The 24,209-nt window shown below is 44.4% G+C and overlaps 1 protein-coding gene across 26 annotated transcripts in view; it reads left to right on the forward strand.

Annotated features, from left to right (window-relative positions):
• Nucleotides 1-24,209, forward strand: part of ERC2 (ELKS/RAB6-interacting/CAST family member 2) — a 1,007,328-nt gene that overhangs the window by 596,016 nt on the left and 387,103 nt on the right. The gene's annotated exons all lie outside the window — the stretch shown is intronic.

The raw sequence follows: 24,209 nt of genomic DNA on the forward strand, positions 1-24,209 counted from the left end.
ATTTCTTTTTATTTATTTGGAAGGCAGATGACAGAGAAAGGGAAACGGATTTTCATCCACTGGTTCACTTACCAAATGGCCACAATGTCCAAGGCTGGACTAGGCCAAAACCGAGAGTCTGGAACTCTATATGGGTTTCCCACATAGTTGGCAGTGGCCCAAGAACTTGGGTCATCTTCCATTGCTTTCCCTGGTGCATTAGCAGGGAGTTGGATCTGAAACACTGTAATCAAGACTCGAACTGGTGCTCTGACATGGGATGCTGGCATCACAGGCATTAGCTTAACCCTCTGCACCATGACACTGGCCCCAATAAAAGCAAACTTTAAGCAAAATGTCAGTTACAGAAAAACAAGAAGAGTATAATAAAATGGGCCTCTCATTATGGATGTGTGTAGTCTTTCAAGAGACTGATTTGTTGGTCTGTATTCTAAACATGAAAGGTACACATGCCCTTTGACCCAGCAAGTGCCTTTCTCAGAATTTAAGTAGTGAGTGGATCATTAGCAGAGAAAATATTCAGATGTGATTGCTATATTCTTATTTATGCCATTTGAAAACTTGGAAAAACAAGGCCCACTAGGATGAGTTGTTACAGATTGCACTGTGACCATGAAATAATGACCCAGATTAATATATATTAGTATGGAAAACACTTATGTCATTTTGTTAAGTTAAAAGGAAGGCCACAAAGTGGTATGCCTAGCACTATGATTGACTTTTGCGATAACAGTGGACGTGGATGGAAAGAAGTTGTCCTCTGGGCCCTGGGTTTATGATTTTGTTCTCCCTCCTCCCCTCCCTCAATCCCTCCACGCTCAATGTCTCCCTCCCACACTCCTTTCCTTTTTCCCTCCCTTCCTCCTTCCTTTCCCTCCTTCATTCATGTATTTTCAAAATTAAAAGTATAAAAGTGTGCGTCATTTTAGTACTTGGGATCAAAGTGTCAATAAAAACTATTTTGAGTTTGGGTAACGAGAAATTTTAAAAAATCCATGATCCGTAGTCAAGGAGAACCACTTTAATTCCCTGATGTATTTCTTTCCAAACAATCTTTTTTTTTGCTGTGTGTGTTTGTGTGTGTCTCTGTGTGTGTAATCTTGCTCTAGAAAACTGGAATGGCTGTTTATTAATTTAGAGCAATGATGTGACTGTCAAGAGGGTTGAATTGCTCAATAGTCCTAGGACATTTGTTCATCAACTTAAATAATTTACAAATGTGCTATTTTGAATTTCTGAACTGTGTTCAGTGTAGTAATGTCATCAAATGATTGTTTCTATGCTCCCTATAAGATAATCAATTGATAATGGTGTCTGTTGGTGACTTGTATGCTCACTGTCTTTCTTACTGGCGTCACCAATCTTCAGGTAACATTGCAGGGATGAAGTGCTGGGTTCTGGATCTGATCTCTGAGATTTCTCACCTCTCTCCTCATCAGGGGGCATCATCACTTCTCACAACATGACACACATTATGTCAACTGTGGTCCAGTGTAGGCCACTTTATGCCAGTTCTTCAAAAATGATGACCAGTCCGTCAGTATTTCACACCACTAACGAAGAACCTTGTGCACCCTGCCAGATAAACAGAGCCCCTCCAGTAGATCGCTCCAGTTTGTGTGGGGTGATGTGAACTCCATTGCTTGGAAAATTCTTGTGTCCTTTTAAGCTGTGTCCCTCTGGATACCCCTGTGTCCCTTCTCCCAGCCTGCCTGGCAGAACGGCCTTTCTTCCTCCTGTCTGTGGCCCACATAGAGCACCCACAATCAAATTGCTCCTTTGACCTTTCCAGTTGGAAGGAAACAAGGGAGACCATTCAGCTAGAATTACCTGAACATTTGGTTGCATCTACATGAATGTTCCATTATGACTTATGGCATTTTCTACTTTCAGTCCCCAGTGGTGACTTTATTTTACAGAGGCGTTTGCAAAGAAATTCACTTCATTGAAGAAAAGGAATTTTAGTGTCTTAAATTTTCCCCCTTGCTTATGGGAACCTGAAATCTCATTCATGCTCTGTGAAATTGAAGAAATTGGATATTTGGGAATGGAAATTGGTGGTCCTCCAAGCAATATGGGATCTAAAAGTGTTAAATCCTTTCATAAATAAACCTTGATTCAGACTGGAATGTCTTGGCTTGATCTTAAAGGTGATATTATAGGAGACATATAGCCGTTGACTGGCCTTACAGATAATTATCTGCACATTCCAGCCTTAGTCTGCCATCAGCAGGGCCCAGCCTGCAATGAAGGCAGTGCTCTTTCCTTTACAAGAATATTGCATTTACGTAGGGCTCCAACCCCACGATGTTTATAAACCACATGCTGCTCATGGCTTTGAAAGCAGAAGAGATCTCTCCATAACAGGAGGCCTTATCTTTCAAGCCTTCTAAATGTCTGTGTGGTCCATGCCTTGGCAATTCTAGTTAATTTCTAACGGGGCTGTGTTCTGCTATCTTTGGTGATTCGCTTTTTTAAGTTTGTAACTTTACATCTCTATTAGGCTCACTCAGTTACATCACCAGTATATGTGCATTTGAGTTTCTGGATGAGTTGGTGACTGAAGTCTGTTCCCTTCTGTTTTCATGGATGCAGTAACTTCCTTAGGACAGAAGGAGAGGTGGGGGAATAGAGGGAGAAGGGAAGGGAAGGAGGAAGGAGGAGGCAATTAAGAGTAAGTTCCTTGCGAGACTGCGAGTACATGCATGCATGGACTGAGTCCCTTGTGCCCGTCATAGTGCCACAATAAGTTTTGTTCATGAGTTGATTACTGAATTGGGAACCTGAAGCATGTTAAGTGGTTGTGCCTTCCATCTTTTTTGACAAAGCAAAGGACTATGTTGACCATGAAACTCTGGAGCCTAACGGCTTCTTAGTAGCTATGTGACTGCAGACAAGTTGCTCAACCTCTCTGTGTCTAAGTTTCACAAATGTACAGTGGGAATGTTAACTTATAAGGGTGTTGTGAGAAATAAATGGGAATATAAAAATTATTCATATTCACAAGGCTTTAATCAAGGACAACCACAAGGTAAATGCCAGTTATTAGTGTTAATACTTACTAATTAGTTTTTGGATATTGTTATTAGATTTCAGGAAAAAGGCTAGAATTTTAGGGTGCCTCTCATTTCAATCAAGAATAGAAACAAATAATTGTGTGTACATGATGCATTAATAAAAAACCAGAAAATTGCTTTTATCTTGTAGGCTAGCTAGTTATTCAACATAAACATTAAGTATTTAAAGGGAAAAATAATAGAGGGAGTACACAGTGTACATGTAAGAGAGGGAAGACTTTTTATTTTAATTTGACAAAATTCTTTGAACATATGAAGCCTTCTCCATATAAATATTTTTCCAGGTAAGCAATTAGAACAGGCCAAATTTATCCTATACTACTTGGATACAAAACCATAGCATTTAATTTTTTCTAATTCCAGTTAAATGCTCCCTCCCAGCGTCCTCTCCATCTGCCATCCTTGGTGGAAAGTCAAACCTCAGACCTTGTGAGGGTCCACATCTGTCCCTGGGGACTCGTGTTCTCTCAGCGCTGAGGGAAGGCCTGTGATCTTTGGTCTCCTCTCTCCTCTCTGCTCTGGCCCATGCCAAGCAGGTTTACTCATGTGTCACCCCCTTCCATGGCCGCAGGACCTTTGGCCTTAGGTGCTATCCTAGACTCCTTGTCTCTGCTCTCTGCGGCTCACTTAGAGTGGAATACAGGCCCTGCCATCTGTGAGATCCACCTCCCTTTCTGCAAAAACCCTCCGGGACTCAAACTCTTGGATACCTTCTGGAGCAGGAGAGAGGGAGGCCTCGTTCTTAGTCTGTCTTCACGTACCCATGGCCGAGGAATACTCACAGTGGCGTCAGTCCAGCATGCAATTTTAGCCACCAGTGGAAAAGGCACACAGAACCAGGATAGGTTTGATTGACCCTAGAAGGGAGGCTGGTTGATGGTGGCAGCTGACTGGCTTCCTGCCGGACTGCTGCCTGTGGCATTTTCTACCTGGATGACCTTGCAGTCTGTTACCACTTTGTGCCCCTCCCTGTAACATGGAAACAATAGCTGAGTATTCAGCAGAGGTGATTGTGTTGTTATCAGTGCTGTCCTGAGACCTCTGATTGGCTCTGCGTTATTCAGGTCAGCTGTCCCCTGTGATGCATAAAGGCCTTAGGGCAGGCAAATGAGGCTGTTCCTGCTTGTGCTGAGCTACAGCTGCAGCTGCAGGACCTGGAACGGGAAAACTGCCTGTGGTAACTCAAGGTGGGAAAATCGTGACACCCCTGGGAGGTACTTAGATGGGGCTGGAAGAGAGCCTGGGGCTCATCTCATTCATTAGCTCATTTCACAGAAGAGAAAAACAGAGGCTGAAAGTGAAGAGAGTGATCCGTTCTTCTAGAATTTTGAACTCCGTCTTTCTACTTGTCAGAGTCCCACATCTCCCCTCCTAACCTTCCCAAACCTCTGCCCAGAAAGAGCTCCAGCTGCCCGCTGTTCCCAGCCTCTTCCTTTCCTCTTCTGCCTTTAGCCCCCTAGCGCTGCCTTCGGCTTCCTGGTCTGCTCTGCTTCCCAGACCCAGCCCTCGCTCTTTTATCACTACATTTTCCTCCCACCTCCCTCCCTCTCTGACACAATTCTACCCAACCTGTGGAAAGAATTGAGGGCTTAGGCCCCAGGTGTGCCTCTTAGGTGCGTTTTTGTTGAATTCAAGCCGCATTTTGTTTTGTTTCTTTATAATTGAGACACCATGAAAAATGAGATTTCACACGAAAGCTGATAGTTTTGCTTCTTTAGACAACTCAGAGAATCTGGGCGCATAGAACCTGCATTTTTTGCTGGGTGGAAATCAGCGACAGCTAAGGAACTTTTCCCTGCCTGGCCAGCATCGCCTCTTGATGATCGCCTGCCAGTGTTGAGTTTGTGACCCCTGCTTTAAGTCATCCTTTAAATGCTGTTGCTTCCAGGAAGCCTGCTCTCCCCTCTTCTCACTTTTCTGAACGTCTCCTGGCCTCGCCCTTTCTGCTTTCACACTCTGCTCCTGCCTGTGCCACATGTAACTGGTTTCAGTAACTAATACTTATCATTTATCAAGTGTCTACTAAGGGCAGGGCATAGGGCTGAGTGTCTCATGGATATTGTAATCTCCAGGCCTCCCTATGACCCTGAGAGAAGTGTATTATTATCTACAACCCATGAATGCAGAAGCCCAGAGAATATAAGTAGCTCGTTTGAGGTCACACAGCTGGTAAATGGCACAGAAGGGATTTGAGGTCTCATCACTCCCACCTTAGCACCTGTTACTCCTCAGGCTTTAGTCCTGTGGGTCTTTGCATCTCACTGAAAGCTGTAGGCTGGGCAGAAATGTGATGCTTTAACTCTGTTACATTAAGCATTTGCAGAACACACAGATCTCAGATCCATTGTCCCTAACCAAACAATGAAGCAGAAATGCTAATGGGGGCCTTTCCAATGCCCTGAGCACTACTACATGCCTGATGCTCTGTCATTTTACCCTGAAAGCTCCTGCAGTCCCCACAAGGCTGGATGCCTTGGCCAAAGACATACAAAGGCAAGTGGCTAGGATTTGAACTGAAATCTCTGTTAACTCAGATTTTATACCTTTTCACTGCCTGCCTCCAGTTCACTCATGTTTTTGAATGACTTTTCTTTTTTTCTTTTTTCTTTTATTTATTATTTTTGACAGGCAGAGTGGACAGTGAGAGAGAGAGACAGACAGAAAGGTCTTCCTTTTGCCGTTGGTTCACCCTCCAATGGCCGCCGCGGCCGGCGCACGGCGCTGATCCGATGGCAGGAGCCAGGTACTTCTCCTGGTCTCCCATGGGGTGCAGAGCCCAAGCACTTGGGCCATCCCCCACTGCACTCCCTGGCCACAGCAGAGAGCTGGCCTGGAAGAGGAGCAACCGGGACAGAATCCGGCGCCCCAACCGGGACTAGAACCTGGTGTGCTGGCGCCACTAGGCGGAGGATTAGCCTAGTGAGCCACGGCGCCGGCTTGAATGACTTTTCTCATTTAAAAGCTGTTAGCTAATAAATCGAATGAGCACAGCCCCCTTGTGTGATCTTCCCTAGCCATACAAGTGACACAACAGCTACTTCAGCCTCTGATTCTTCCAAATGGCTTCTCTGTGCTGGGTGCAATGTCAAGGCCAGGATGAAAAGATGCCATGGCAATGTCTGCGTCCTCACAAAACCTTGCCATCAAGGTCAGAGGGGGGAGGCAGGAGCCGCTGTGATCTGGGCCATCGCTGTGGATCGAGCTAGTGGCTTCCTACAGCATCATGACATTTGGCCTGGTCAACCCCTTGCTCTAAGAGAAATGAGACAAGGGTCCCTTCATGGATGCTGGTTTCCTTTCACAGACCTTCTCCCAACACAGGAGACTTGTGAACTTGCAGTCATTGCTGGGCTGAATGGTCACAGTCCTTTCGCTTGTAAAGAGAAGTTGCCCATGGCAAGAGGCTTGCTCTTCCTTTCCCAAATAAGGCAGGTCTACACCATCTCTGTTTGAATGCCGTGTGGGAAGTGCGTAATAAATACTCTGTGAACCAGTAAGCTATCAAACTTGAGCCTGCATCAGAATCAGAAACAATCTGAAGGGTCTGAAAGCACAGAATGTTGGGCCACACCCCCAGAGCCATCTGATCAATAATAAGAAGAGGTTTGGGGGTGGGACAGTGGGGAGGGGGCAGGGGATTCTGAGAATGTGCACTGTCACCAATCCCAGGGTGATGCCACCGCTGCCGCGGCTGCTGGTCTGAAGTGCCTTCCCCTTTGAGCGCCATTGGTATAAACAAGGAGCATTGTGGTTGCTGCTAATTCTAGTTACCAGTTAGGTAAACATATATTGTCCACAAGTGCCTGGTGTCAGGGAGAGTCGGTTACAAACAGGGCAAACAAAGAGGCTAGTGAGGAAAATGGGGTGATCCATATAAAGAAATTCTTAGTTAATTTAAAAGTGAGACACGTGCTATGGGGAGAACAAACTTGGAGCAGAGATGAAGAATTCCAGGGACAAGCAAGGTGGCAGCCACTTTATCTAAGGGAACTCAAACGGGCCTTTTGGAGGTGGTGACATTTACACCAGGACCTGACAGTTCAGATGATGGCTGCTACTTGAAGGGTTTGGGAGGAAGGTGTTGGAAACAAGGCGTGGTAAGAAACAGCAGCAGATTCTTCGGGGCCCTGGGGGGAGGACCTGCGGGCAAGAGCTGGGGCAGGGAATACTGTTGGGCAGGCAAGCAGGCTCCTCCATACAGGGCCCTGATCTGCCACAGGAAGGGGCTGCAGTTAAATCTGCAAGGCAATAGAAATCATATTTCTCTTTTTAAATCATATTTTGATTTGGGAAGTGAATGCATGTAGGTGTGAAAATTCCTTTGTCTGCTCTGTTGCAGGGCTTGGCTCCCTGCATCCACAGTGAAAAAAAAACAAAAACAAAACAAGACAAAGACAATAGAAATGGATTTGGTGGATGCACCCTCAGTTATTGCTGAGGGTCAGAGTGAATGGAGAGATGCTTGCTGCATGTATACACACACTCACACAGCTCCAATTGTGAGCTCCATAAAGCAGTACAAAACTAGAATGTGCAGTGCATCGAAATGTGCAGAGCTAACTTGGTGATTTGCTTTCCTGTATATCTTTTTCACAGTTAGAACCTGCGGCTCCTTCTGTTCGATTTGAGAGGCTGTCTCTGGGTAGAAAGTGCTTTCTGTGTTCCCCTTGGCTTTTGAGAAGGTCAGCTATGTGGCTAAATGCTGCAAGTTAAACCTTCGCAGGGATGGCTGGAAACACAGGAGGAGTCACAGAGGGAAAAGGGGGACATGACTTCGTAGCTGTCCTGCTTTTCTTGTGCTTTCAATTGAAGCAGAAGATGCCACCAGGCCAGCTGGCTCCGTCCGCCCCTCAGTGGTCTCAGGGACATTGAATTCGTGTGGCTGTCCCATTCAAAAATGTGTTCCCCTGCCAGACGCCCTCTTTGTCCGTGGTAGAGTGGAGTAAGTTATACTTTATTGGAGTCATCCAGATGAGAACATGTTTGTGATGATTTCTACAGCGTTGGGAATTCCTGCATTTTTCGGTCAAATCTGTTAGAGCTGTAAAAGGAAGCTTTCTGGACATTAACTTTGTAGCAAAAAGGGGTAGAATGAGGTTGGCAAGGGAAGAAACAATTTTGATGTAATAAAAATAGGATTGTTCAGAGCTGAGATGAGAGCTCTCTTACTATTTGGTATTCAGATGAAATTTAGTTTGGAAGTCACATCAGCGAATATTGTATTTCTTCAGATCCTCGGCTGTGTTTTCCATCAGGGGGCATCTTGATTTCCCTGAACTTGCGTAGCCATCAGAAAAACCATCAGTGGTTTCAACTCGTGTGTGTGTGCTGCTTGTATTTTATTTTACTCTTTTTATTTTACCTACACGTACTATAGCCATTAAAATATGATTTTAATATCTATTTTGGAAGCTGGAAGACATTCTTTTGGATCAGGGCAAACAGTGTATGCCACCTCCTCCACACAGTTTCTCTCTTTTCAGTACCTACTTGCCTTGGCACTTCATTTGTTACTGTTCATTAGACCATGTCCCCATCGCCTCTGAAGCTGTCTCCTAGGCAAAGCTTTTAGAACCTGAATTTTTTTAAACACAAAACAGGATTATGGATTAATCTCAGGCACGGAAGTCCCCTAGGGCCATGGAACCTCACAAGTAAAACTCTACTCTTGGCAGGTCCCTTCCCGAGCTACCCTGTGTTCCTGCCATTGACCCGGTGGACGAAAGAGTGGATGTGTGTGTGAGTCTAGGCATGACTTCTCTAAAGATCAACATTTGTACACACTGGAGTCACCTTTTATACATAGTGCTACTGACATTAACCAGAGGAGAGGGCCTGACAGCCCGGCCTCCACGCCAGCGAGAGTGGCCCGGCGCTGTGTGCACGGTTTATCTGAAGGGGTTCAGTACAGAATTACACAGCCTAATTGTTGTCAGTCCAAAAGGAACGACTGCCCAGATGCAGGCGCCTTTAAGGTTACTGAATGTGACCCATCCAAGCAGGATATTCGTTTCAATATATGCACAGTGGTTCGTGATTTTGAATGTACAGACTTCCTTGCTTGAACTCTGGGTGTCCTGAGTTTGTTTCTGCTAGTTATAACAGGATACATTCTTGAGCAATAAAAGAGAGAAAACATAGCATGAAATCTTTTTAAACAAAGCAATTTGAATATTAGAGAAGATGTAAAGGAGAGAAAAAAATCTCAGATGAAACAATTGGATCTTTGAAAGAATATTTGGCATTCCAGCAAGGAACCCAATATTTTCACTTATATTTGTTTTCAGACTGTTTGATGCGAAGCTTACATTAGATCCAGGGTTATGTTTAATCATTTTATATGGAACTAGACTCTAATCTCATATTAGTAACAAAAACAGTGGTTTTTTTCTAATCTGAAAAAAGCAGCTAGACAAAAAAAAAAATCACTTATTTAGAAACTGTAGCTTAAAGGCATAAATCATAGAAAGTGTCCTTGAAGGAAAATGTAGACATATCTTCTTCCAAAGCATATGCAAGTGTTTGCTGCAGCCTAAAGTTTAATATGTGAGTCTCAGTTGTACAGTCGGACAGAGAAATTTTCATCACAGTTGTGGATTTCTGAAGAACAAGGCTTTGCACGCTAAGATTTGAGTAGTCCATGTTTGTGCCCACATAGGCAGTGAATGTTCTCACTCGTGAGGGAAATCAAAGAAAAAAGATCACTGCTTTTAAGCATGAAAATTCTGTGCAGCAGCATGTGTCCTGGTGTTGGTTTTATAGGAATGGGCCAAACCCTTGCCGTCCACCCACTCTTTGCCAGGTTCCCCTGGGACCAATCCACAGCCCCCGGAAGGAGTCAGGGGACCATCTCTGGGACAGAGCCGGGGAACCGCAGAGCTCAGTGTCAAAATCCCAGTCTCATTAGTTCAGCCGGATGGCCAGAAAGAAAAGTCTTGTTCCCCGGAGTGCGGGGAGGATGTGGAGCAGCACGCTGATGAGACGGGAAGAGAGGCAGGGGTGAGCGAGTCTGCTCTGGTGATCCTGTGGATATTTACTGCCCTGGGAAATGGACAGGCAACAGAGAAACCCTCTAATTCAGCTGCAAAATGCGCTTCAGTCCATCTGTCGGCCTTGCTCGCAGAGTCCCTCTTGCTCGTTGCCAGTGGTTTTATATGTGGGAAGCACTGCGTGTTGGGTGAGCGTCGTCGTTCTGAGTCTTCTGTTTATGAACTGAGTTTTTTCCCCAAAGCGAACCAATTAGGAATTGGGTTTTTTTTGTTTGTTTGGTTGGTTGGTTGGTTTTGTTCTCATTTTTGTTTTTTCCGTGTAGCAGTAATGGCTTCGAGAAGAGGGAGCCAAGTCACTGTAAGGGATGCTGTGCCCAAGGGACAGTTTTGGGAGGATTTCCTTCTCTTGAACAGCAAGGTCAACATAAAGCCCCTATAAAATGTTTTAAATAAAGGAGAAATGGAAGCGGGAGATTTCATTCTGGCGCTTCACGTCTGGTTTTTGCTTTCCTCCCACAGAGGAGCTAACCACGCCAGCAGTCTGGAGGATGTGTTTCGTTTGAGCATAATGAAGCTTTACTGTGATTTTTACTTACCTGGATTATAATTATAAAGAAACCAGGCCCTGCTGGTGGCATTTATGGCTTAGCATGTGATTGCTGGAAGCTGTTGTTGAATATGGCACTTAAAACTGTGAGTGGAGCAAGGAGCCTAGCAGTTAAGACGTCTATGTCCCCACATCAAAGTGTCTGGATTTGATTCCCAGCTCTGGCTCCTGACTCCAGCTTCCAGCTAATATAGACCCTGGGAGGCAGCAGTGATGACTCAAGTAATTGGGTTCCTGCCACCCACATGGGCCATATGGATCGAATTCCCAGCTCCCTTTTGACCCAGACCCAGCCTGGGCCCAACCCTGGCCCAGCCCCAACCATTTGAGGCATTTGGGGAGTGAGCCAGCCAGCGAATGGATGCTCTCTGTCTACCTGTCTCTCTGCCTGTCAAATAGATAAGTGTATAAATAGTGTGAATGATGGATTGTTTTATAAAAATAGGACATACTTATGTTTTTATCACAATTCTTAAAAAATTCAATTTTATCACAATTCTTAAAAAATTCAGTCAATGATTTGAATGCTACCTATTTTACCTGGGAATCTGTCCTCAGGAATGGAAGGTGCTTAGAATGTGAGAATTCTCTGCAGCAATACTAATAGCTGTGATATTTTGAGTTCTTCCTTAAGATATGTTCTCATTGACCTTGGGGAAGCCTCTTCTGTCTTTTTTTTTTTTTTTTTTTTTTTTTTTTTTTTTTGACAGGCAGAGTGGACAGTGAGAGAGAAAGACAGAGAGAAAGGTCTTCCTTTGCCGTTGGTTCACCCTCCAATGGCCGCCGCGGCCTGCGCGCTGCGGCTGGCGCACCGCGCTGATCCGATGGCAGGAGCCAGGAGCCAGGTGCTTTTCCTGGTCTCCCATGGGGTGCAGGGTCCAAGCACCTGGGCCATCCTCCACTGCACTCCCTGGCCACAGCAGAGAGCTGGCCTGGAAGAAGGGCAACCGGGACAGAATCCGGCGCCCTGACCGGGACTAGAACCCGGTGTGCCGGCGCCGCTAGGCGGAGGATTAGCCTAGTGAGCCGCGGCGCCGGCCGCCTCTTCTGTCTTTTGCCCTTGCATTTGCCCTATCTGTTCCCTGCAGAAGTAGATAGATCCCTAACATGTGGCATATACTATTTTTTTTTAAGATTTTATTTATTTATTTGAAAGGCAGAGTTACAGAAAAGCAGAGGCAGTGAGAGAGAAATAGAGAGAGAATCTTCCATCTGCTGGTTCACTCCTCAAATGGCCACAACAGCCAGAGCTGAGCCAATCCAAAGACAGGAGCCAGGAGCTTCTTCCAGGACTCCCCTGCAGGTGCAGGGACCCAAGGACTTGGGCCATCTTCTACTGCTTTTCCATGCCATTAGCAGAGAGCTGAATTGGGTGAGGAGCAGCTGGGACATGAACCAGCACCCATATGGGATGCTGGTGCTGCAGGTGGAAGCTTAGCATACTATGCCACAGCGCTGGGCCCATGGCATATACTTTAAGCCTTGTATTTTTAGGGAATTCTAGAGTCATATGCAGTTTTAAGATATTGTATCATCTTTTCCCATTTTCTTCCAATAGTAACATCTTGCAAAGCTGTGGTACAATATAACAAGCAGAGTATCAGCACGGATACAGTCAGTCCATCAACACAGGGTTTCTCATGTTAACCTTTATACCTGCAACCCCTGTCCCTCACCGACAGCAATCATTCATCTGTTCCCCATTTTTTGTAGTATATGACCCTCTAGGGTTGGCTTTTCTCAGCTAAAAAAAATGACTGGAGTTTCCTCAAAGATGTTGTATGTATTGTTACTTCATTTGTTAGTACTGAGTAGTGCTCCATGGTGTGGACATATCACAATTTATGTGACTGTCCATCAGTGGAAGGCCATTTGGGTTCTTTCTACTTTTTAGCCAGTGCAAATAAAGCTGTGTGATTTGGGGTGAACATACATTTTCACTTCTGTGAGATAAATGATAGAGTACAATTGTTGTATCATATGCTTGTTAGTTTTTTAAAATTTATGTACTTATTTGAAAGATAGAATGACAGTAAGAGAGGGGAGGGAAATAGAGAGATACACACAAAGAAACAGATTTTACATCCACTGATTCTTTCCCCAAATGCCTACAACATCCAGAGATGGGCCAGGCTGAAGCCAGGAGCCAGGAGCTCCATCCTCATCTCCCGCATAGGGGAGGGAGCCCAGGTACTTGGGACATCTTGTGCTGCTTTCCAAGTACATTAGCAGGGAGCTGGATCAGAAGTGGAACAGTCAGATTTGAACTAACACTCCAGTATGGGAGGCCAATGTGGCAAGCAGAGACTTAACCTGCTATACCACAGTTTTGTCCTCAGAGTATTATTATTATTATTATTATTATTATTAAGAAACCTGCCAGCCAAATGATTTTCCAGAGTGATTGCACCATTTAATATTCCTCTCTGCAATGTATCAGTGGTCTAGTTTATCCTCATCCTTACTGGTATTTGGTTTTATACTATTGTTTATTTTAGTCATTCTGGTAGGTGTGTAGTGGTTCTTCATTGTAGCTTTAATTTATATTTTCATATTGTCTAATGATGTGAAGCATTTTTATGTGCTCCTTTGCCTCTGTATATCTGTTCCAGCAAAATGTGAATGTCTTCTGCCCATTTCCTAATTGTAGTAGAAATTTTACTGTTGAGTTTTAAGATTTTTTTTATATATATATTTTCACACTGATTGTTTGTCAGATGTGTAGTTCGCATATTTTTTGTTCCAGACTAATGTGTGTCCTTTTACTGTCTTAACATATTCATTCACAGAGCAAATACTTTTTATTTTGATGAGGTTGAGTTTACCAATCTTTGCTTCCATAGAATGCTATTTTAATGTTAATTCTAATTCCTCATTTATGAGCCATAGATCTAGAACATTTTATCCTATTTTTTTCCTGAAACATTTGTGGTTTCATATTTTACACTCATGATTCATTTGAGATTTCTTTATAAGACATAAGTTTTAAGTTGGTTTTTGATTTTTTTTTTTTTTTTGTCTATGAGTGTCCAGTTGCTCCAGCATCATTTGTTGAAAAGACTCTTTCCTCCAGTGGTTTGTTTTTGCTCCTTTGTTAAACATCATTTGAACATATTTGTGTGGGTCCATTTCTGCATTTTCTTTTCTGTTCCGCTGATTTACGTTTCTACCCCTCTGTCGGCATCACACTTTCTTGACTACTGTAGCATACCAGTAGTTTTTAATAACAGGTAGAGTCATCCCTCCTATCTTATTCACATGATTAGGCATAGCACAGTGGACTTTAAGGAAGGGCCATTGTCTTTGGTTGGACCTTACCTAATCAGGTGAGCCCTTAAAAGGGACTGGACTCTTCCTGGGGGAGTGTGTCGCTTCCCGTCTTCGTGGAGGAACGACACAGGACTCTGCGCTGTTCTTTTCGTCTGCTCGGCCCTTCCCGGGTTTGCTGCTGGTTCTTCCCGGGTTGGCTACTATCCCTTCCACCTCCGTGGAAGGGCAGTTCCCCCTGGCCACATTCCCCACTTCCGCAGGGGAGCGGCTCACCGCCGGCCGGCTCTCTCGGGGGCTGCACAGGTGTTCCTTCAGATGTTCCCCTTAGATGTTCCTGGTGCATGTTGTCTCTCTCCTCCTTTATAGTCCTCCTCTGCCAATCCCAACTCAGCTGCCCACAAGCTGAGTACGCTGCTCTCCTCCAATCAGGAGCAGGTCCTGCTGTTTATTGGTTGAACTGGAGGCAGCTGGGTAGAAGCTGTTTTCTCCTCTCCCAGCGCCATATTGTGGGAGAGCAGATGCATAGAATAAGTCTTAATTCCAGTAACTGTATAGTCCGAGTTGCTCCCCACAGGAGTGTCAAAGCATGGGATAGAGTTGGCAAAAGATGAGTTCTCTGTTGTTGGCTTTGATGATTTGAAAGACCCATGTGAAAAAAATTCATAGACTCTATAAGCTGGCAATGTCAAGGAAACGTTGACTTCAGACATATGTCTGCAAGGACTTGAATTCTGTTTCAACTACATGAACTTGCAAGAGGACCCTGAGCTCGTGATGAGAATGTGGCTGCCAGTATCTTGATTTCAACCTTAGAAGACCTACAGTGGAGAACCCAGTCATATGATGACTCAACTTCTAACCCATAGAACTGTGAACTGCCAAACTTGCAGTAATTTATTCTTCTATGATAGAAAACTAACACTGAAGTCAATGAAACCATTTTAGAACAGTTCTAGGTTCAAAATACATGGTGAATATTCTATTCTAGTAAACCAAAAGGGACCCAAGGTCCATCCTCTAATTTATATTCATCCATACATTTATGAATGGTGGTTAAGTGCTTGACTTTGTGTTCAGGCCTAGGGACACAGCAAATAAATGAGCCAAGGCCTTTCCTTGCTCTCTAGGTGCTTATGCCCAGGGTTTCCTCTCAGACCCTCTCAGTATAATCCACTCTTTTTTTTTTTTTTTTTTTTTTTTGACAGGCAGAGTGGACAGTGAGAGAGACAGAGAGAAAGGTCTTCCTTTGCCGTTGGTTCACCCTCCAATGGCCGCCGCGGCCGGCGCGCTGCGGCCGGCGCACCGCGCTGATCCGATGGCAGGAGCCAGGAGCCAGGTGCTTTTCCTGGTCTCCCATGGGGTGCAGGGCCCAAGCACTTGGGCCATCCTCCACTGCACTCCTGGGCCACAGCAGAGGGCTGGCCTGGAAGAGGGGCAACCGGGACAGAATCCGGCGCCCCGACCGGGACTAGAACCTGGTGTGCCGGCGCCGCTAGGCGGAGGATTAGCCTAGTGAGCCGCGGCGCCGGCCAAGTATAATCCACTCTTAACAATTCCCCCATGTTACTTGTACCCAACAATCAGGTTATATCCTCGGTAAGAGTAAAACACCTGGAATTCTTGGGAAAATCTCTTACCCTTTCTGAGGTTGAGTTATTCATCAGTTAAATGGACATGTGAGGGTGAGAATATATAAGGATCCAAATGGATATGAAAAGCTGCTATTTAAATCAGAGGTAATGACTGCCTTCCTAGAGTGTTGCTTCCTTGCAGCATCCCTCTCACAGTAATCTGTTGACCATTTACTGTGTGTTTGAGAAGCTGCTGTGCCAGTGTGAGAATGCAAGGCTGCATTGAACTCCAAGTGCTCAAGGACCGGGGTGACATTCAGGGAACTCACTCCTGTTTCTCAAGGTAGATAGAATTGTGATGCAAGGATCTTAAGGGATCAGGCTTGGAATTGGCTTTGTTTTTAATGATTGAAATTTGTCCTCATCAATAGATATCTTTCCAAAGCTGAGTCAATAGGAGAAGACAGAGTCAGTGAGACCCATTTTATTCTTCCTCTTGGAATTACCTCAATACTTATCATTGCATCACGAGACAGTTTGTCTTTCTGAGAATCCCACTCTGACTTGTTGAATGGACCTTGTTAATTAAGGTGGTCAAGTGGCATGAACAAATGTTTCTGATTTTCTAACAGCTTTCTGACAGCTTGTTTTGAGTTCTCCAGAAGCACAATGATAACACCAAAATTGGACAGTCCAAAACAAGCACAAAATAAAACAAGCAAGCAACTGACCATGCTGGCCTTCTAAAACCCATAGAACTTTATTAGGGAATGCAGTGGAATGAGCAATATGCATTGTGGGACAGGGTGGAGGTGGCAGGAATTACTGTTGACAGCTCTGGAGTCACTAACACATGGACACTTCCTGGTGAACTTGGAGTATAATCAGTATAAATATAAGGGCTGTCAGAGCCAAGGCACCACACCCATGCACCCATGCACCATACATGAGTAGCCTGTCGTAAGGCCATTTTGGCCAAGGGTAGCTGCTGCTTTGACTGCTTCCAGAGGGCCCCATCCTGTTCTGCAGTCCTGCATTTTTCATCTCCTTTGGAGACGGGGATCTACCAATAACTGATTTTTGCTTGGGAGCAGAAACAGTTTCTATGCAGACCTTTCTTGTTTGAAAATTTTTAAAAGTTACTCTTTTGTTTATAGTAATGCATATATAGACATAGATATACAAAGACAAAATAAATATTTGTAATCTCTAAGCCTAGAAACAAACCCATCATGAATATTTCAAGTATTGCCTTCTGGTTTGTTTTTCTATGAACGTGTGAGTACATTAAAATTCCCCACATGTGGGTTTGTATTTACTTTTTGTTTATTTTTAAAATTTTTATTTATTATTTGAAAGGCACAGAGAGAGAGAGAGAGAGAGATCTTTTATCCACTGGTTCACTCCCCAAATGCCTGCAACGGCCTGGGCTGCGCCAAGCCTAAAGACAAGAGCCAGGAATTCAGTCTTTGTCTCCCATATGGGTAGCAAGGACTCCAGGTTATTGAGCCATCACCTGCTGCCTCCCAGGGTATGCATTAATAGGAAACTGGATTGTTAGTGGATCTGGGACTCAAACTCATGCACTCCAACATGGAACGCCTAAGGAGCTTCTGTACCAAGTACAAGCCTTGTGTTTACTGTTTACTATCTCGTTTTTCTCCCTTAAGATTGTATGATGATCTTTCATTTACATTAGATTTTATCACTTAGTGTTTAATGTCTGACCAACATCTCAAAAATTGGATACCCATAATTTATTTTCAGATTTCTATTCCACAATTTTAGACATGTATGCACAGCTATGGTTAATTTAACTCATTTCTTAGGAAAAGCATGCATACATATGTATACATTTGTGTATGTATATATAGTGTTTGTATAAATAGATATATATGTACACTCATATGGATACATATGTGATTTTATAAACATGTTTATTATATCTTTAGAATAAACCCCAGCAGTAGAGTCAGAGAGTCAAATGGGAACTCATGAATTGTGCTGAATTGAACAGAACAAACTTTTTTCTCCTATGCTCAAAAAAGGTCAACTCCATGAAGCCTGAAATAGTTTCTGAACATCATCCTCAGACTACAAAGTTGCGAAACTTGTTTGCTGTGATGCTGCTCTTTCCAATATAGTATCTACCATCCTAAATTTTAATTAAGACTGAATTAAAACTTCAGGTCCTAGGATGCACCAGCCACATTCCCAGTGCTCTTTAGCCATGTATGGTTGGTGAGATATGTCCTGGACAGCAAACGCTAGACCATTGTTACCAGTGCAGGGTATTCTGTTGAGCAGCGCTGTTCTGTTGCCTTCCTCTCTTCCTTAATCTTTGTCTTTGGACTTTAGCCTAAGTAAGATTAAACTAGGAATAAGATCTATATTGATTTGAAGATGAAAACTAAATGCCAGTGCTTCAACCAGGGCCGTTGCTAATAGCTATTCCAGGACCCCACATGCTTGCTACATGTAGATGTTCTAGCTTAGGTATTTTTTAAAAGGTCCCAGTGAGGTATAATAATGACTCAAATTTTACAGAGGAGGAGACTGGTGAATACAGAAGTCAAATAGCTTTATCAGAATCACTGAGCCAGCACACGGATGAGGCCTGATTTGGAACCCCAGGGGTCTAGTTTATAGCCCACACTCCTTGGTGCCACCCATAGGGCTTCTCAAGAATGCCTTAGACTATTAGGAATGAAGGCCAGCTCTTTGTAGTATGGAAGCGCTGTGACTGACACAGTCGCTCAACATGTACCAGTACCAAACATGACCAAAAATATGTTTTGTTTTTATTTTTAAGCTTTATATTTCTTTATTTGCAAGGTCAAACATAGAGAAAGCAAGACAGAGATAGAAATCTTCCATACGCTTGCTTATTCCCCAAATGGTTGCAACAGCCAGGTCTGGGCCAAGCCAAAGCCAGGAGCCTGGAACTCCATTTGCATCTCCCACATGAGTGGCAAAGGCCCAACATACTTGGGCTCATGATCTGCTGCCTTCCCAGGCCCATCAGCGGGGAGATAAATTGGAAGTGGAGTAACCAGTAATCAAACTGGCACTCCAGTATGGGATACCAGCACCACAAGTGGCAGCTTAACCTGCTGGGCCACAACGTTGGCCCCAAAACACCCTTCTGTAAAAAAAAAAAAAAAAAAAAATGTTTAAACATTTGAGAGACAAAGGGACAGAAAATGAGCTCCCAGCCTCTGGTTCATTCCCCAAATGCCAGCAACAACCAGAGCTAGGCTGGGCCAAAATCACAAACTGTGACCTCAGTCCCAGTCTCTCACATGGAACAAGAACCCAGCCCCTTGAGCCATCACAGGTGCCTCCCAGGCTCTGCACTAGCAGGATGCTGGAGTTCATAGCCAGAACCAGCAAATGAACCCAGGTGCTCAGATGTGGGATGCAGGCATGGTGACATCTTTACTGGATTAAACACCCACCTCCCCACACAGCCTTGGTCTTACCCGGGTCCCACTGAGCCAAACCCACTTGGGATGAAGAATGCTCAAGGCCACTTTGGAAAAAATGTTATTATTCATTTGTACACTAACATCATCTGATTGAACAAAATCTGTTAAGTCAGATTATGTATTCTTGTACACTTCTCCTTCATCCATTTTCTATTATGAGGTGAAATTTTGTTAAAAAGCCTGGAGAGAGATGGAAGAAAGGAAAGATGTAAAATACAATCAAAATCAAATGACTTGAGCCTGAACAACCTTGTTGGCTGTGGGTTTTTGCATTCAGTAGAAGGATGTGAAGTTACTTATGTAAGCAAAGCTCCTAGATGCTTAAACTTCAGTGTGGGTGAAACAAATCACATAGCCAGTGATTTGGGGAGAGGTGGGCCCACGTAGGAAGCAGTCAAAAGATTTCCAGTTTCAGCCTTTTCCAAAAGGTGTCAGTGGAAGGCAGTGGTGGGAGGTGGAGGGCAGAGGAGACAGACTCATCAGAAAAGAGCAACTGGGAGAATAGGGCCAGTAGTCCTCTTGTGAGGGGTCCTCAGGCCCACAGCGACTCGGTCTATCCCTGTTGCTTCTGGGAGCCAGGAAGGGATCATGTGTTTACTTTTGCCTTTGATCTCAGGGTAGCCCCACTATTTTTTAAAAGATTTATTTGAGGCCGGCGCCGCGGCTCACTAGGCTAATCCTCCGCCTGCGGCGCCAGCACTCTGGGTTCTAGTCCCGGTTGGGGCGCCGATTCTGTCCCGGTTGCTCCTCTTCCAGTCCAGCTCTCTGCTGTGGCCCAGGAGAGCAGTGGAGGATGGCCTAAGTGCTTGGGCCCTGCACCAGCTTGGGAGACCAGGAGGAAACACCTGGCTCCTGGCTTTGGATCGGTGCAGCACGCCGGCTGTGGCGGCCATTTTGGGGGTGAACCAATGGAAGGAAGACCTTTCTCTCTGTCTCTGTCTCTCTCTCTCTCTCACTGTCTAACTCTGCCTGTCAAAAAAAAAAAAAAAAAAAAAAAAGATTTGTTTGATTTATTTCAAAGGCAAAGTGACAGAGAGGGAGGAAAGACAAATGAAGACAGAGATCTTTCATCTGTCGATTCACTCTGCAAATGGCCACAACAGCCAGGGTTGGGCCAGGCCAAAACCAGGAGGCTGCAACTCCATTGGTCTCTAACATGGGTGTCTGGTGCCCAAGCATTTGGGCCATCTTCTGCTGCTTTCCCAGGTGCATTACTAAGGAGTGAGATTGAAAGTGGAACATCTGGGACTGGAACTGAGGCCCATATAGGATGCTGGCATCACAGGCAGTGGCTTTGACTCTCCTGTACCACAATGCTAGCCTCTCAGAGTGATCTTCAGTGTCCAGAGTAGAACTGAGAGAGGACCAACTATTCCCATGTGACTAATATACATTCCAGGTTTGCTGTAACCTAGGATACAGGGATTTCACTGGCTCTGAGTTCCAGTCCAAACTGAAAACTAGCATCATCCTCTTGCATACAGATCGGGGTGAAGACAGGAAACCAGGATGCATGGGGAAACCTAAGGCATAATCAGAGTGTCTTTTTAAAATATGGCTTTTCAAATTTCAGTCAGAGACACAAAATACACACCAACTCGATACTGCCATTTATAGCTTAATGGTGTGTGTGGGGGGGTGTTTATCAAAATATGTGAAGATCTGCTCTTGCCAGGGGAAGCCTCTTGCATAACAGGAGAAGTCACCATGCATCACAGAGACACACAGAACTGGGGGTAACAGAGAGGAGCTGGCTCTCAGATTCTCAGACAGCACAAATGCATATGTCCATTTAAGGCTGAGCGTGTTAATGATGTAAGGTCTTAAAACAGGTGTTTTCTTGGATTGTTTGAAGTCTCCATTGCTCACTTTAAGAGCTCTGAAACTTCAAGCAGAGCCATGTGTAAGCTCTCGACTCTTCAGAAAAGCCACATGACAGCTTCGCTATGCTTAAAATGTACAGGGTTATGCATTATTCAAACATAGTTCAATAGTCCTGGTACCATTTTATAGAAGAATTTTTATCATCTACAATGTAGAATGACTAATAAAATCAGAAGTGGTGTGCAGTTATTCAGGGTCTTTGGTGTAATTGGTGAGACCAAGTTGACATCTAGTTTAAAGAAACTTTTAATAATTATGTTCTGGATATGTAACACCAGGAAAACATACCGTAAAATGTAACCTTCACTTTCCAGACCCAGAATCAGAACCACAGCCTTGCTGTAGTTGGGGACCATTTAGGAAACTATCTTCAGTAGAATATCTCTGAGTATTCTGGAAGACTTCTGAGGTTGCTGTGAATCTTGTTTTCCCAGAGAATGACATCTTAGGAATTTAACACCTTCCCTAAAAGGTTCCCCCTTCCCCCCCAGGAAATGCTGTCTGGTAAATTGCCGGTAGATGAGCTTCTGAAAGAAACACATGCTGTGTTAAATGGAGACAAATGGGTTACCTTCCTGCTGGACCTCCCCACAGGTTTTATTGGCTGGTAATCATTGTGATTCTCCAAGTAGCATTGCCCTACAGAAGGGATGTCCTCCAGCCCGGGCCACCAGCCCCTCCTCGTCAGGCCAGCCACAGGCTGAGGGTACAGTGGTGGCTGTTTCACCCCCTCCTATCACTCAGAATTTTAGAAGCTTTTTTGTTTTCTAAAATCATAGCTGTGGCAATTGTTTGATTCCAATCCTCCCTGCTCAACCAGATTTCTTCTGAGGCTGAGCATGTGGCTTGGCTACTGTCCAGCAGAGTGCCCAGTATGTGGGAGCCACCCAGCGAGGTGGGGAAATGAAGCAAGGAAGGGACACACATCTTCCAGGCCCCAGGAGAGAGCTTGTGGGATACCATGCAGGACTCAAAGCTGCTTGCTCCTACCACAGCTCAGATCCTGGGATGCAGTCATGAGTTCCCCTGTGTTCCTGCCAGCTGCTGGGGTGGCAGTGAGCATAGTGTCTCCAACCTTCAGTCACTGAGCTGCCTGGACTCCATAGCAGAGAGAAAGTGCTTGAGGCAAACAGAGAGCAAAGACTGGAAAGACCTTTGGCGAGGATGGAGAGTGGTAGGAAACCTCAGGTTTGGGCTTGTACTTCTCCCATCATTGTACTCTGTGAGCTGAAGGTGGAGTGCCAGCCCTGTACTCCAGGGGCTCAGTCCAGAGGCAGCTGCTAAGCAGATACATCGTGCAAAAAGGGCACAGGTGGTGTAAAGGGAAGGCCCACAGCTGGCTGGAAGGAGTGTGGCTGGCAACTGCCAAGCACCCGATGCCTCCAGGTGTCCAGCAGCGAGGGCTCAGTTTGCTGTGTACCTTCTCACTTAGGCTTGTGTCAGTCCTGTGTGGTGACTTCTGTCTCCTCCCTACCCTCTAAGGGAACATCTGAAGGCTTAGAGAAGTCAGTAATGTCCAGGCTTCCCAGCCTTGGCTGTGTTTCAGAGTCACCTGGATCTTTACTAAAATACAGGTGTCTGGTTCCCACCCTCAAGTACTTTGATTTAATTGTTTACGAGAAGTGTGACCATGGCATCAGGAATTTTTTAAAGTTTCCCAACGGATTCTAGCATGTAGCAATATTTAGGAAACTTTGGGTTAAGAGTGGTCTAAGGTTACAGAGTTCCTGTAGGTGGAACTAAAACATGACCTAGGTCCGACTGCTTCCCAAGCTCCACTGTGGAGGAGGCCAGGCGTGGGCAGGGCCATGAAGGACAGGCAGTTTCGGAGGGCCGCGGAGAGTGTGTGGGCAGTCCTGGGGTGTGTGTGCACATGGCATGGGTCAGACGATGGGGGGATAGGTGATAACAAGTGAAAAGGCTCTAGTTCAGTAATAAGCAAAAATGAAGTATGTTAAAAATTTACGAGGTACTAGGAAGTGGTAGGCTCACTACTGAGTTAAGCTCCTAACCACTGTGGTGAGCTACCTCTGTGAAGAATATAGTACATGTTTTCCTACTTGCCAGTCCCTGCACTAAGAGCATTTTTTCCTAATTTTTCTCTATATTACATTTTTAACATTTTGCCAATTCACTTCCAATGTAAACATGATATACTATTTTTCTTTGAAAACAGTGTTAATATCACAGAATGAGGAATTAATGTCAATGATCATAAGATAGGAAAGAAAACTATATTGTCATTTACCTGGTATGATTCAGTAAAGCTGTATTTATAACTAAATACCAAATGATTGACATCAGTGCAACTTTTATACTCTATATTAACTTCTACAAATAAGAGAAAATGTGGTATTTGTCTTTCTGGGTCTCGCTTATTTCAGTTAGCATAATGATTTCCAGTTCCATCCATTCTGTTTCAAATGTCATGATTTCATTCTTTTTATGGCTTTATAATATTCCTTTATGGATATATGCCACATTCTCTTTATCCAGTCATCCATTGATGGACATCTAGATTGATTTCATATCTTTCCTATTATAAATTGAGCTGATAAACATGGGAGTGTAGGTAACTCTTTCATATGTTGATGTCATTTCCTTTGGATATATTTCCACTGGTAGAATAGCTGGGTCCTATGGTAGATCTATTTTTACTTTTCTGAGGAATTTCCATACTGTTTTCCATAATGGTCGTACCAATTTGCATTCTCACCAACAGTGTCTTAGGGTACATTTCCCTCTATAACCTGTACAGCTGCCAGCATTCTTATTTTTTGATTTTTAGATAATAGGGATTCTAATGGAATGAGGTGATACCTCATTGTGTATTTTATTGGCATTTCCCTGATGGCTAGTGATCCTGAGATGTTTTACATGTGTCTGTTGGCCATTTGTGCTTCATCCATTGAAAAAGAGTTTTACATCCATTGCTTTGTATAATACTTGCAGTAACTCTTAGAAGCACTCAGCTTTCCCCAAGTCCCATAGTTAGTACAGGGTGAAGCAGATATGATCAGTACAGACCGGCCTCAGAATCCATGCTTTTTAACCATTCTTAGTACTTAACAGTTTTAAAATTGTTAAATGTCAAGCTACACCCGAAGTAGAAAGCCTCTCCTAATGCAGATCCTCGTAGTGTAAGTCCTTGAGTGTGGCGTGGCGCACTCAGGCTCCTGCTGACTCGCACTCTTCCCACTCCGCTGAACTGTTTATCAACCCACAAGACACCCTGGTGGCCTGGAACCCCTGGTGATCTTGGGAACACAGCTTAAAAACCACAGCTGTGGATAACAGGAATCCTTGAGATGTTGGAGCTAGGC

This window comes from Oryctolagus cuniculus, chromosome 10 (assembly GCF_964237555.1).
Source record: "Oryctolagus cuniculus chromosome 10, mOryCun1.1, whole genome shotgun sequence".
Classification (NCBI taxonomy): domain Eukaryota; kingdom Metazoa; phylum Chordata; class Mammalia; order Lagomorpha; family Leporidae; genus Oryctolagus; species Oryctolagus cuniculus.